The following is a 15,409-nucleotide window of genomic DNA, read 5'->3' as shown; positions in this document are numbered from 1 at the left end:
GCAACACATCGGAGTTGCGTTCATTTCTGGGACTCTTGAACTATTTTGGGAACTTTCTGCCGAACTTAAGCACATTATTGGAGCTGCTACACGTGCTCCTGCGTAAGGGTTGCGACTGGTTTTGGGGGGACTGTCAGGAACGGGCTTTCAATTGGGCACGGAACCTACTTTGTTCAAATAAGTTGTTGACCCCATACGACCCCCGTAAGAAATTCGTTCTGACGTGTGTTGCATCGTCCTATGGGGTTGGGTGTGTGTTGCAGCAGGGTAACGCTGATGGTCAATTACAACCTGTGGCTTATGCCTCCAGGTCGCTCTCTCAAGCTGAACGGAGATATGGGATGGTTGAGAAGGAAGCACTCGCATGTGTCTATGGGGTGAAAAAGATGCACCAGTACCTTTTTGGCAGGAGGTTCGAATTAGAAAAGGACCACAAGCCGTTAACGTCCCTGCTGTCAGAGAGAAAGGCCATCAATGCCAATGCGTCAGCTCGCATACAGCGATGGGCTCTCGCGCTAGCTGCGTATGACTACACCATCCGGCACCAGCCCGGCACTGAAAATTGCGCTGACGCGCTCAACAGGCTTCCACTGGCCACCACTGAGGGGGCAGCGGAGCAAAGCGCTGAGATGGTCATGGCTGTCGATGCCTTTGACAGCGCAGGCTCCCCCATCACAGCCCGCCAGATCAAAATCTGGACCAACAGAGATATCCTCCTATCCTCGATTAAGAAATGTGTCCTGACTGGAGATTGGGCGCCCGCACACGGAGAATGCCTTGAGGAGGTCAGACCGTTTCACAGACGGATGGATGAGTTCTCCATCCAAGCCGACTGCCTACTATGGGGCAGCTGGGTAGTCATGCCTCAGAGGGGCAAGGAAGCACTCATCAGGGAACTCCACAGTGAGCACCCAGCCATCGTGCTGATGAAGGCCATTGCCCAGTCACATGTGTGGTGGCAGGGAATTGATTCAGACCTGGAACACTGTTCGCAGGTGCACGACGTGTGCCCAGCTAGGTAATATCCCCATGGAGGCCCCGCTCAGCCCGTGGCCCTGGCCCACCAGGCCACGGTCACGTATTCACGTAGACTACGTGGGCTCGTTCATGTGAAAAATGTTTCTCATTGTGGTTGATGCGTACTTGAAATGGATCGAGTGCATCATTTTGAATTCGTGCACGAAATCCACCACTGTGGAGAGTCTGCGCGCAGTCTTTGCGACCCACGGCTTGCCAGACATCCTTGTTAGCGATAATGGCCCATGTTTCACAAGCTACGAATTCCGGGAGTTCATGTCAGGAAATGGCATTAACCATATCAGGACAGCACCGTTCAAGCCAGCCTCCAATGGCCAGGCGGAACGTGCGGTCCAAATCATAAAACAAGGCATGCATCGGATTCAAGGACCCTCCCTTCAATGCCGCCTATCGCGCCTCCTGCTGGCCTATAGGTCCCGACCGCACTCGCTCACGGGGGTCCCGCCCGCGGAGCTACTCATGAAATGAACACTCAAAACTCGGCTATCCCTCATTCATCCAGTCCTGTCTGACATTGTTGAGGGCAAGCGCCAGTCCCAAAACGAGTACCATGACCGAAATTCAAGGGGGCGATGTATAGAAATTGATGATCCCGTATTTGTTCTCAATCATGCTTTGGGGCCTAATTGGCTTGAGGGTACTGTAATAGACAAAGAGGGGAATAGGGTCATAGTGTTTAAACTTAACAATGGGCAGATATGTCGCAAGCATCTGGATCAGGTTAAAAAAAGGTTCAGCATGGACACTGAGGAACCTGAGGAAGATCATGAGATGGTATTCACACCACCGCCAGTGAACGAGCAACAAGAACATTCAGCAGCATGCACAGTCCCTGCGGTCAGCCCGGACAGGCCGGAATCACCACAGGTAACAGACATGCATACCAAGGCTCAACAAACAGAGCCCCAAATGCGGCGCTCCACGAGAGAGAGCAGACCACCCGAGAGACTTAACCTATGATCCCAATAAGATGTTGAGGGGGAGGTGATGTCATGTATGTAACCTTTATGTAACAACACTGCAATACTGTATATACGTAAGAAATGCACACCTTGACTACAGGTGGTGAACTTGTGGGAGACACTCCTCACCTGGTCATCCAGGTATATAAAGGGAGGTCCCACGCAGGGTCATCACTTCTTGGTCCTGTGAATAAAGGTTCAGATCATGGAGTGACCTTGTCCATAGAATGTGCCTCGTGTGGATTTGTGGTATTGTGTAAGGACTTTACACTATCCATTTCGAATAAGCATCCACCACCACTAAAAACATCTTGCCCAGGAAGGGACCTGCAAAATCTACATGGATCCTGGACCAAGGTTTGGATGGCCATGACCACAGACTCAGCGGCTATTCCGCTGGTGCTTTGCTGAACTGCATGCAGGTGTTGCACTGATGCACGCATGCTTCCAGCTCAGAATCAATTCCTGACCACCCATACGTAAGACCTGCCGATGGCCTTTATTGTGTTCCTAACACAGATGAGATTGCACGCAGGGAGGTTAAAGTAACAGTGACCTCAGTCTTTATTAAGACACTCCAGAGTGAGGAACAGGCCTTAGGGGCCGGCTTATATACAGTGCTTCCAAGGGATGCTGGGATCCCTTGGGACCTCAGGGATGTGCTCCGTGGTGGCGGAACATGGGAGTGCATGCTTTACAGATACACAACATCACTCCCCCGCAAAGTCAAAGTGAAAACTATTTATAAGGTGAGGCGGCCGGGAGCCTTTCTTTCCTTGGTGGACTGCCTCGGTACAAATGTCTGTTCTGGTGTGTTGGCTGTGCCCTCGCTGGGCTGGCGTGTTGTTGGCCCTGCAGGGCTGCTGGGTGAGCCTGGCCTTGCTGGGCTGTTGGGCATGATAGGTTCGATTTCCTGGCCCGGAGTGGTGTCGTTGATTCTTTGGGTGTGTGTTTGGGCTCGAAAAAGGTGGTGTCTGCTGTGGGTTGTTCAGGGCAGTCTGTGAACCGCTGCCTCGTTTGGTCCAGGTGCTTCCTGCAAATTTGTCCATTGTCTAGTTTGACTACAAACACCTTACTCCCTTCTTTAGCTATCACCGTGCCCACGATCCACTTGGGACCATGTCCATAGTTTAGCACATACACAGGGTCATTCAGATCAATTTCCCGTGACACAGTGGCGTGTCTATCGTTTACATTTTGTTGCTGCCGCCTGCTCTCTGCCTGATCATGCGGGTTGGGGTGAACCCGCGAGAGTCTGTTTATAAGTGTCCTTTTCATAAGTAGCTCAGCCGGGGGCACCCCTGTGAGCGAGTGGGGTCTCGTGCGGTAGCTGAGCAGTACTCGGGACAGGCGGGTTTGGAATGAGCCTTCTGTGACTCGTTTGAGGCTCTGTTTGATTGTTTGGACTGCCCGCTCTGCCTGCCCATTGGAGGCTGGTTTAAATGGGGCCGAGGTGACATGTTTCATCCCATTGCGGGTCATGAATTCTTTAAATTCGGCACTGGTGAAACATGGCCCGTTGTCACTGACCAGTATGTCAGGCAGGCCGTGGGTGGCAAACATGGCCCTCAGGCTTTCAATGGTGGTGGTGGCGGTGCTTCCCGACATTATTTCACATTCAATCCATTTTGAAAAAGCATCCACCACCACCAGGAACATTTTACCGAGAAACGGGCCCGCATAGTCGACATGGATCCTCGACCATGGTCTAGAGGGCCAGGACCACAAACTTAGTGGTGCCTCTCTGGGCGCATTGCTGAACTGAGCATACACGCTGCATTGCCGTACACAGGACTCTAAGTCACAGTCGATACCGGGCCACCACACATGAGATCTGGCTATCGCTTTCATCATTACTATACCCGGGTGTGTGCTGTGGAGATCCGAGATGAACGTCTCCCTGCCCTTTTTGGGTAGCACGACGCGGTTACCCCACAACAGGCAGTCTGCCTGAATCGACAGCTCGTCCTTTCGTTGCTGGAACGGCTTGATCAACTCTTGCATTTCAACGGGGATGCTGGCCCAGCTCCCATGCAGTACACAGGTTTTTACTAGGGACAGCAGAGGATCTTGGCTGGTCCAATTCCTAATCTGGCGGGCCGTAACAGGTGATTTATCATTTCAAACACTTCCATGACCATGAACAAGTCTGCGGGCTGCGCCACCATCAACAAGTTTGCAGGCTGCCCCATTTCCACCCCCGTGGTGGGCAATGGTAGCCGACTGAGAGCATCCGCACAGTTCTCGGTGCCTGGCCTGTGGCGGATGGTATAGTTATACGCTGATAGTGCGAGTGCCCACCTTTGTATGCAGGCTGAGACATTAGTATTTATCCCCTTGTTTTCAGTGAACAGGGATATGAGGGGCTTGTGATCGGTTTCCAGCTCAAATTTGAGGCCAAACAAGGACTGATGCATTTTCCTTACCCCGAACACACACGCTAATGCCTCTTTCTCAATCATGCTGTCGGCCCTCTCAGCCTTAGACAAGCTCCTGGAGGCATAGGCAACAGGTTGCAACTTCCCGCAATGTTAGCTTGCTGTAATACACACCTGACTCCGTACGACGACACATCACATGCTAGCACAAGTCTTTTACACGGGTTATACAATACAAGCAGCTTGTTGGAGCATAAAATGTTTCTGGCTTTCTCAAAAGCAATTACTTGGTTTTTTCCCCATACCCAGTTCTCACCTTTACGCAATAACACATGTAGGGGCTCTAAGAGGGTGCTTAACCCCGGTATGAAGTTACCAAAAAAGTTGAGGAGTCCCAGGAACGACCGCAGCTCCATGACGTTCTGTGGCCTGGGCGCTTTCCTGATAGCCTCTGTCTTGGTGTCTGTGAGCCGAATGCCGTCCGCCGCGATCTTTCTCCCCAAAAACTCCACTTCTGTTGCCATGAAGACGTATTTTGACCTCTTCAGCCGCAGCCCTAAGTGATCCAGTCGCTGGAGAACCTCCTCCAGGTTTTGTAGGTACTCGATGGTGTCCCAACCCGTGACCAGTATGTCGTCCTATAAAACCACCGTGCGTGGTACCGACTTGAGTAGGCTCTCCATGTTTCTCTGGAAGATCGCTGCAGCCGACTGAATTCGAAACAGGCATTTGTTGTAGATGAACAGTCCCTTGTGCGTGTTGATGCAGATGAGGCCCTTCGAAGACTCCTCCAGCTCCTGCGTCATGTAGGCCAAAGTCAGGTCGAGCTTGGTGAACGTCTTGCCTCCGCCAGTGTCGCAAAGAGGTCGTCTGCCTTAGGTAGCGGGTATTAGTCCTGTAGCTAGAAACGGGACGTGCCTCTGGGACCAAGTGAATCCGCACCTTCGCCCCAGAAAAGTTTCCAATGCCTGGCTCAAAAAGGGAAGGAAATTTGTTCAGAACTTGGGTACATGAGGCCTCATCGACATGTGATAGTGTTCGGATGTCATCCCAGTTCCAGCGGATTTTGCCCAGCTAGCTCCTTCCAAGTAGTGTGGGGCCATCGCCCGGGACAATCCAGAGTGGCAGTTCGTGCGCCGTGCCTTCGTAGGTGACCTTGACCATGGCGCTGCCCAGGACAGTGATAAGTTCTTTGGGGTACCTTCTCAGTTTTGTGTGGATGGGGCTCAGGGCTGGTCTGAATCCCTTGTTGCACCACAGTCTCGCAAACATCTTTTTACTCATGATAGATTGACTAGCGCCAGTGTCCAGTTCCATGGCTACAGGTAAGCCATTCAATTTTACATTTAGCATTATAGGTGGACATTTCGTCGAAAATGTGTGCACCCCATGTACTTCAGCATCTGCGTCCTCTCTCTGAGGCTCGAAATTGCTTAGATCCACATGGACCAATCTTCCTCTGCCACATGGTGGTTAGCAGGTTTTGCAGAGCTTGCAGCTTGTCTGCAAGCGCGTTGAAGCTGCCCCATTGTTCCACAGCTCTTGCAAACATACCCTTTGAAGTGGCATGAATAGGCTGAATGGAAGCCTCCAAAACGCTAACAAGGTGTGAATTGCCTTGCATTTATCCTTTGTTGGGGACTCTGAGTCATCTGGGTCACCCGAGGCCTGCTGGCAGTTGCAGACTCATGGTTTCTGCCCTGTACATTTCTGCTCGCAAACAAAGTTCCAGTTAATTTATGAACGTTGCTAGCACTTGTGTGCTGAGAGATTTGTTTGGTGTTATCACTGGTGGACATAAACGCCTGTGCTATCGCAATGGCTTTACTGAGGGTCAGTGTCTCTACAGTCAAAAGTTTTCATTGGATGGTCTCGTGGTCATTGCCCAGTACAAAAAAGTCTCTGAGCATTTGCTCCAGGTAGCCATCAAACTCACATTGTCCTGCAAGTCACCTTAGCTCGGCGACGTAGCTCACCACTTCCTGACCTTCAGATCGCTGGCATGTGTAGAACCGATACCTCGCCATCAGCACGCTCTCCCTCGGGTTAAGATGCTCCCGAACCAGTGTACACAGCTCCTCATATAACTTATCTGTGGGTTTCACTGGAGCCAGAAGATTCTTCATGAGGCTGTAGGTCGGTGCCCCGCAGACCGTGAGAAGGACCGCTCTCCTTTTTGCAGCGTTTCCTTCTCCGTCCAGCTCGTCAGCTAAAAAGTACTGGTCTAACCGTTCGACATAGGCTTCCCAATCTTCACCCTCCGAGAACTTTTCCAGGATGCCCACAATTTGCATCTTTGCGATGGATTCGTATACTCGTCGCCAGTTATTGTGTTCCTAACACAGATGAGGCTGCACACAGGGAGGTTAAAGTAACAGTGACCTCAGTCTTTATTAAGAGACTCCAGAGTGAGGAACAGGCCTTAGGAGTCGGCTTATATACAGTGCTCGCAAGGGATGCTGTGATCCCTTGAGACTTCAGGGGATGCGCTCCCTGGTGGCAGAACATGGGAGTGCATGCTTTACAGATACATGACAGCCTTCATCATCACTATAGCATGATGTGTGCTGTGTAACTCACGCACAAACTTCTCTCTCCCTTTCTTAGGCATTACAACTCGATTGCCCCAAAATGTGCAATTTGCTTGAATAGACAGTTCATCCTTCCGATGAATGTACGGTTTGGCCTCCTCGTACACTTGCTTTGGTATGGTAGCCCAATCCCCTTTGAAAATGCAACCCTTTACCACCGATAATATCGGGTCCTGGCTGGTCCAGGTTTCTATCCTTACTATTAGGGGGATCAAGGGGTATGGCGAGAAAGCAGGAATGGGGTACTGAAGTTGCATGTTCAGCCATGAACTCATTGAATGGTGGTGCAGGCTCGAAGGGCCAAATGGTCTACTCCTGCACCTATTTTCTATGTTTTTTTCTATGTTTAACTTGTCGAGCCGTGTCAGGGGTAGCTTCACTCTCAAAAGCATCCATGATTAACATTAAATCTGCCGGTTGTGGCATTTCCACCTCCGGTGTGGGCAACGGCAACAGGCTCAAAGCATTGGCACAATTCTCTGTGCCAGGTCTGTGGCGAATGACATAATCATAGGCAGATAATGTCAGCGCCCACCTTTGGGTGCGTGATGAAGCGTTGGTATTGATACCTTTGCTCTCGGAAAACAACAAAATGAGCAGCTTGTGATCGGTCTCTAATTCAAACCTCAGACCAAACAGGTATTGATGCATCTTTTTAACACTGTACACACATGCTAAAGCTTCTTTTTCTACCATGCTGTAGGGTGTTTCTGCTTTAGACAAACTTTTAGATGCATATGCGACAGGTTGAAGTTTCCCCGTCTGATTGGCTTGTTGTAACACGCAACCAATTCCATATGACAATGTGTCACAGGCCAAAACTAAACGTTTACACAGGTCATAATGTACCAGCAGCTTCTTCGAGCAAAGCAGATTGGTGGCTTTCTCGAAAACTCTGTCTTGCAATGCGCCCCAGACCCAGTTGTTGCCTTTTCTCAATAGCATGTGCAGTGGTTCTAGTAAGGTGTTCAATTTAGGTAGGAAGTTACCAAAGTAGTTGAGTAGACCTAGGAATGAATGCAGCTCCATCATGTTCTGCAGCTTGAGTGCATTCTTGATGGCTTTGGTTTTCACATCAGTGGGTCTGATGCCATCAGCGGCGATTTTCCTCCCGAGAAATTTGACCTCCGGAGCTATGAAGATGCACTTTGAGCGTTTAAGTCTGAATCCCACTCTATCCAAACGCAGTAGAACCTCTTCCAGATTGTTCAGATGTTCCTTGGGTCACGACCGGTGATCAGGATGTCATCTTGGAACACGAGGGTTCTGGGAACGGACTTCAGTAAACTTTCCATCTGGAATATTGCTGCAGCTGAATGAATTCCAAATGGGCATCTGTGGTAACTAAACAGTCCTTTGTGTGGGTTAATGCAAGTAAGTCTCTTCGATGTCTTGACCAACAGCTGCTTCATATAGACTGATGTTAAGTCTAGTTTTGTGAATGACTTCCCTCTGGCTAGCATCGCAAACAAGTCATCAGCCTTCGGTAACGGGTACTGATCTTGTTTTGAAACCCTGTTGATTGTAGCCTTGTAGTCTCCACAGATTCTGACTGTGCCATCACTTTTCAGCACGGGAACAATGGTGCTGGCCCATTCATTAAATTCGACCAATAATGTGATCCTTTCACGCTGGAGTCTGTCCAGTTCAATTTCGACCTTCTCCATATACGGCACTGCCCGAGCTTTATGATGAACGGGTCTTGCATCTGAGTCCACGTGGATCTGCACCTTGGCTTCCGTGAAGTTGCCGATACCCAGTTCGAACATCGAGGGGAACTTGCTCAATACTTGGGCACATGTATCTTCCTCCAACGACAATGCCTTTATGTCGTTCCAGTTGCATCTGATTTTCTTCAACCAGCTCCTGCCGAGCAGCGTTGGGCCATTGCCTGGAACAACCCATAACTCGTGAACCGCACCGTTATACGACACGTTAATTTGTGCACTGCCAATCACCTTTATCAGTTCTTTGGTGTATGTGCGCAGCTTGGCGTTAACAGGGCTCAGCCTGGGCCTCACAGTCATAGTATTCCACAGCTTATTAAATGCCCTCTCGTTCATGATCGATTGACTCACCCCTTGTCCAGTTCCATCTATACCGGTATCCCGTTAAATTTCACATTTATCAAAATTGGTTTACTCTTGTCTATGAAAGAGTACAGTCCATACACTGCCTCCTCTGGCATCTCGGATTGTATATCCGGATCCATGCTAGTTTGACTCTCATCCTCTCCGTGGTGTGTCGCAGCTCGCTTGCTCATCTGCGGACACTTGCGCTGGAGATGCCCCACTCTCAGACAGCCTTTGCAACTATATTGCTTAAATCGGCACTGGTGGTGCTGATGAATTTCCCCACAACACCAACATGGAGAAGTCGGATACATTCCCGCTGGCGGACATTTGGGCAGCCACAGGTTTCGCGAACGCAGTCGGATAGGCCCTGCCATGTGCCACTCTGCCGACCGCCAAATGAATTGCATTTACAGTACTTGCCAAGGTTCGGTTCTTCACCGATATTTACTTTAGACTCCTGTCCGTCATCATACATGATTTAGCGATCTGGATGGCCCTTTTTAAATCCAACTCCTCCACCGCCAGAAGTTTGCGCAGGATCACTCATGGTTGATACCGATAACAAAGAAGTCCCGCAGCATGTCCGCCAACACTATCCCGAACTTGCACGGTCCCGCTAGATGTCTCAGATCGGCAACTAATTCCACCTTGCTCTGGCCCTCCGATCGAGCGTGTGTATAAAACCCGTACCTTGAGATGATGATGCCGTCATCTGGCTTGAGGTGCTCCCGTACCAATGTACACAACTCCTCGTACATTTTCTCTGTTGGATCACTAGACATGAGTAGATTCTTTATCAGACTGTAGATCTTTGTACCACACACAGTGAGGAACACGGCCCGGCGCCGATCTGCATCGCGACCCCCTTCATTTTGTTGGCCACGAAGTACTGGTTCAAATGGCTCACAAAATCTTCCCAATCTTCTCCCTCCACGAATCGCTCTAAAAATCCAATCATGCTCATTTTGCAATCAAAGGTTCTTGTATTCTCGTCGCCAAATGTTATGTATGCAATAAAGGTACAAACTGAGTAATGTTTAACTGAACAAGGTACAACCTTGTTCTGCTTTGTTACGGCCCAAAGTACCTGACTCTCAAAATAGCTCTTCTTTTATACCAGAGCAGCACCATGTGCATGCTGCTCAGTGACCTCCAACAATGACACCATCTGGTGGCTACAAACAGCATGTACAAACATGACACTGTACAACCTGGCCATCATGAGGGGCCAGCCATTGCCACCAGGAATGGCAGCTGTACCTTCAGGAGGACGAGGACGATGAGGAGGGAGACGAGATTGTTGCCGCTGCAAGGGCTGCGCTTCAGAGATTCATCGCACAGTGATTCCTGTAAATGAAGGAACACAGGCTGAATGGCCAGCCTATTCACCTAGCCATGTGCTGAAGACATCACACCCCACCCTACAAGCTTCCGAGTATATAAATCACACCACAATAATGTAAAGTCGCAAATGATATTTTATTTACATCCACAAGAGTGTGCCGTAAACCAGCACAACACAGGTCCATCAGCAGCAGCAAATTATGAATGAAACAACCCCCCTGCAAACATAGTAACCCACAAGTAATTGCGACTGTATACAAAAAAACAACTGCCCCATTTGAAATAACATCGCAACATGCATGAACAAAATTGATGAAACCAGCCTTCCACACACAATAACGAATAAGCAGCAACAATTATATACATGCCTTAATATTCCAATAATGTCCCCAGATATGGCCATGCTGTGATGAGTCCTTAGTGGGAGTTCCTCCTATATTTCCCACCCTTTCTCTTTCCCCCCTCCCACGCCTGTTGCTCCTCAGATAGATAGATTTTTAACTCAGATAGATAGATTTTTAACTAATAAGGGAATTAAGGGTTATGGGGAGCTGAGTCCACGGCCAGATCAGCCATGATCTTGTTGAATGGCGGAGCAGGCTCGAGGGGCTAGATGGCCTACTCCTGTTCCTAATTCTTATGTTCTTAATGGGGTCTCAGTGCCTGCAGTAAGGCTGGTTGAAGGCTGCTCCGTGATGCAGACACTAATGATGGCAGCTCGGGTCCTGGAAGGCCCGGCCTTGAACTGTACCATATCCGGACGGGCAGCAGCATTCTTGACTGGATGGAGTGCAGACAGCGGCAGGTGCAAAGGTGAAGTGGCATTGCTGGGATGATGTCCTCCTGAGAGAGGACATCACGTTCCATGTCAATCGACATGCTGCCGCTTCCCCGGGACAGAGCCTCAGGTCCGGAGCAATCTGTTGGGGCTCAGATTGCTGCCCTGTTTGGCACCATAAGCTCCCTGTTGGACTGTTGGAGTCTCTCACATGATGGCAGCAGTCAGTGCTTGCATGGCATCAATGTGACTCTGCATCAGAGCAGACAGTGCATTGATGCCACCACACATTATGACGTGGCAACATGCAAGCCTAGTGTGGCTTCAGCCTGTTGTTCAATGGTAATTGCCATGTCAGCCATGGCATACACCATCATGTCTGGCACCCCATGGTCACTTGTGGCTTCCAACATCTGTTGGTATCTACCAAGGATGGGCTACATGGGCTGCTGAGAGGCAAGGGAAAATCTTGGGGCGGTCTCCTCCATCCTCACAGCAAGTGCAGCCAGGATCTCGGATACCCTTCCCAATGCATCCGACAGATGGCTGTGCATTCTCAACGATTGCGACAACCTCCAGCTCGGGGGTCCTCATTAGAGTGCTGATGATCATCACTCAGGTGCGCACTCACCCTCCGGGGAGCTGGCACCTGAGTCTCCCTTCCCCCTGGTGTTGCTGCAGGCACAAAGGGCCACTTCCAGCGAATGTGTAAAAGAATTATGACTCACTGTGTTGATGAAGAGTCTGCGGACGGCCATGAATCCAGCACGGATTATGAAGCGACAGTCAGAGAGGCAGCTCAGTCCCACGATGAGGTGTATGGCATGGTTACCTGCACCACAGAATGTTCCCCGTTGAGGATGGAAGTCGAGATAAAAGGTGTTCCAGTCTTCATGGAAGTGGACATGGGGGCGAGGCAGTCAGTAATGAATCAAGAAGCCTTTGAGAGGCTATGGGACAATCAGGCTGAACGACCCAAGTTGGCCCGGTTCAGGCAAAGCTACACACCTACAGCAATGAACTTAGCCTAGTTGTTCATACTGCGGATGTAAAGGTACTCCATGATGGCGCAGTGCACAAGTTACCATTGTGGATTGTTGCAGGTGATGGACCATCGCTACTCGGAAGAAGGTGGATGAAGATCCATTGGAGCTGGGAAGATTTCACCCTCCAGTGATCGACGTCCCCCGCGCTCAGAGGCAAAGCAAGCCCCCACCTGAAGTTGGATCCGGCACCAGAGAGCAGACCAGCACAGCACCCGAGGCACGACTGCGTGGAGATGATCCAGCTGAGACGACCTGAACGCATCTTCCAGGCTCCAGTGGCAGGACTCCGGAGGAAGAAAATCGGATCCAGAGGCGACTTTCCAGCTTCGGTGGCAGAACCTGGGGAGAAGAGGATCACAGCAGTCGACATCATGGATGGAAGAAAGATGGCGCCCAAACCACGAGGTGAAGCACTGAAGAAAAAGATGGCGGCGGCCAGACCACGAGGTGCAGCGCTGATGGAGCAACACGTGGTACCAAGTGAAGATGAGGATTGGGGTAAAGATAGCAAGGCTCTCTTAAAGGAGGCCAGCAATCCACCACACTTAAAGGGACAGGTCCACATTCTCAATCAATGTAATAGCAACTGTGAGTTAAATGTAAAGCTTGTAATTGATGACCAGAGTTTTATACACATAATAAGCAAATAAAAGTCGGACTCACAAACAGAAACCACCAGCACCTTTACTGCCAACGAAATACCACCTACTCACCCAAGATGGAAACAACCCTCCAAGGGTCAACCAGATAGAGCTAAACCCAGAGCACAGTCAATGTATGAAGGTGATTTGCACTAAGGACTTGGGGGAGAGTGATGTCATATATCTAGATATGTTATTGCCTGTACTATTACATATGATGTGCCACCAGAGGGCACTACTATGGGAAATTTGTACACCAGCTGTATGGTCACTAAGGTGTGCCACCAGAGGGCACTGCAGTGGAAGACTTGTAGTTTACCTGTAAAGGTGTGCCAGACCTAGTATAAAAGGCAGGTCACCATGTGTGATCCTCACTCTGGAGTTATATTAAATGGACTAAGGTCACTACAGTTCAAGTGCAATACATTGCCTCGTGGAGTCATTATCAGAGCATCCAAAGACATAACAGTTCATTTACCACCACTTAGCGCCGCATGTGACGCCTGATTTACTGCTCCATTTCCCTCTTTTGGCGGTAAAACTGAATTTTGTGGTAGACGATAAATACTGGCAGGCGGTAAAATTACCAACCAGACAGGGTTATTGCCTCTAAATGGGCGTTACCAAAGTTCGGCCTCATAATATTTGTTCATAAGCAGCATTCCTATTTTAAGTACAGTGACTTCAAACAATAGCAATAATGTGACTTGTTCCGTTTCATCAACTGCTGACTTCTACTTTCCACTGAAGACAAAAAGTGTAGAAACAGCTTTTAGAAAAGAAGCAAAACCCTCAGGGGGATATTTTCCTCTAAGCTGTTCCCTTGGAGCTGCATAACTTTAGTGAAGTTTGGCAGAAGCTCCATTCGCCTGCTTCAATGGAGCGGGAATCTGATGGAGGAATACATAGCGGGGGGGGGGGCGAGCGGGGGGAATCTGAGGGAGGTGTATATACCAAGGCTTCATCTGCCCTCTCAGGTGGATGTAAAATAACTTTGAACATTTTGAAACTATTTTGAAAAAGAACCAGGGAGTTCTCCCTGGGGTCCTGGCCAATATTCATCCCTCAATCAACATTACTAAAATGGATGATCTGGTCATTGAAACGTTGCTGTTTTGGGATCTTGCTGTGCGCAAATTGGCTCCTGAGTTTCCTACAACAGTGACTGCATTTCAAAAGTACTTCATTAGCTGTTAAGCACTTTGGAGCGGTTCAAATACTTATCCAATTCCGCTGTTAATGTTGTTACAATCTATGTCTCAATAATCACCGGTGATAAAGCAAGTTCTGATAAGTACTATTGCAAAAATATTTCTTCTAACCTTTAGTGATAATCATCAAGCCCTTGTTATCGGTCTACCAGTAAACAATCTTTCACAGTTTACTGGATCTGCTCATGTTCGACAATATTTACTTTTGGAATTTGTCACCTCCTTAAAGTAACCAGCTTTCCCCAGCAGTGATGGTGCTCTGACATCTCCCCACTTCATCTCTCCTTCCTGCACCTCAGCTGAGCAAAATTTGGTTTGAAGAATACCCTTCTGTTTATTTTATCTTTCATAATTACAACCACGCTATTACAGCCACTTTTTAATTAAATATGCACCAGAAGAGGCAGACATGGCATCGGTTCAACATCTCATCTGAAAGGATAGCACTTCTGGCAATGCAGCACTCCCCAATGAGTGTCTGGGTGAGTGCTTGTCCTGGTATTGGGCTTGAATCCTCAAAGTTCTGACCCAGAGGGAAGTGTTAGCAATTGAACTAGGCGTTAGTGTGCGAGCTGAATAATTTCTTCATTTGTCATTATGAAGTGAAATGCATTTTAAAGGATGTCTAAAACTGCCCTGATCAGGTGACAGTTTGACTGCGTTAAGAAAAACAGAAAATGCTGGAAACACTCAGCGGGTCAGGCAGCAACTGTGGAGCGAGAAATAGAGTCGGTGTTTCACATTGATGACTTTTCATCGGAATCAGAAAAGATTAGTGATTTAACCATTTTAAGCACGTACAGAATCAGGGAAAGGGGGAGGGGTGTAAAAGGGAAGGTCTGTGATAAATTGGAAGGCCAGAGAGATTAAATGACAAAAGTGATAATGATGCAAGGGAAAAGAGGATGGTAATGGGACAAGAAAAGGAACAAAAGATGGGTCTAGAGGAGGCGTAAATGACAACAGCAGAATAGAAGAATTGAACGAAAAGGGACTCGAGGGTTATGGGGAGCGGGCAGGGAAGTGGAGTTGAGGCCAAGATCAGATCATCCATGATCTTATTGAATGGTGGAGCAGGCTCGAGGGGCCAAATGGCCCAATCCTGCTCCTATTTCTTATGTTCTTATGTAGCAGAGTGGGAGAGAAGCATGGGAATCTGGCAAAGAGAAGGCTTCTGTGAAACCTGGGAATGTGGTGCCGTTTATTCCATCTCCCCCAATTATTGCCCCTCTCGATTTATTGTCCCTCTCCCATTTATTCCCCGTCTCCATTTATTGCCCCTCCCTAATTACCCTTCCCCCATTCATTGTCCCCTCCCATTGTTTGCCCCGCCCCCATCTGCTCT

Source organism: Pristiophorus japonicus, chromosome 1 (assembly GCF_044704955.1).
Source record: "Pristiophorus japonicus isolate sPriJap1 chromosome 1, sPriJap1.hap1, whole genome shotgun sequence".
NCBI classification, from domain to species: Eukaryota; Metazoa; Chordata; class Chondrichthyes; family Pristiophoridae; genus Pristiophorus; species Pristiophorus japonicus.
This window is presented reverse-complemented; position numbering follows the sequence as displayed.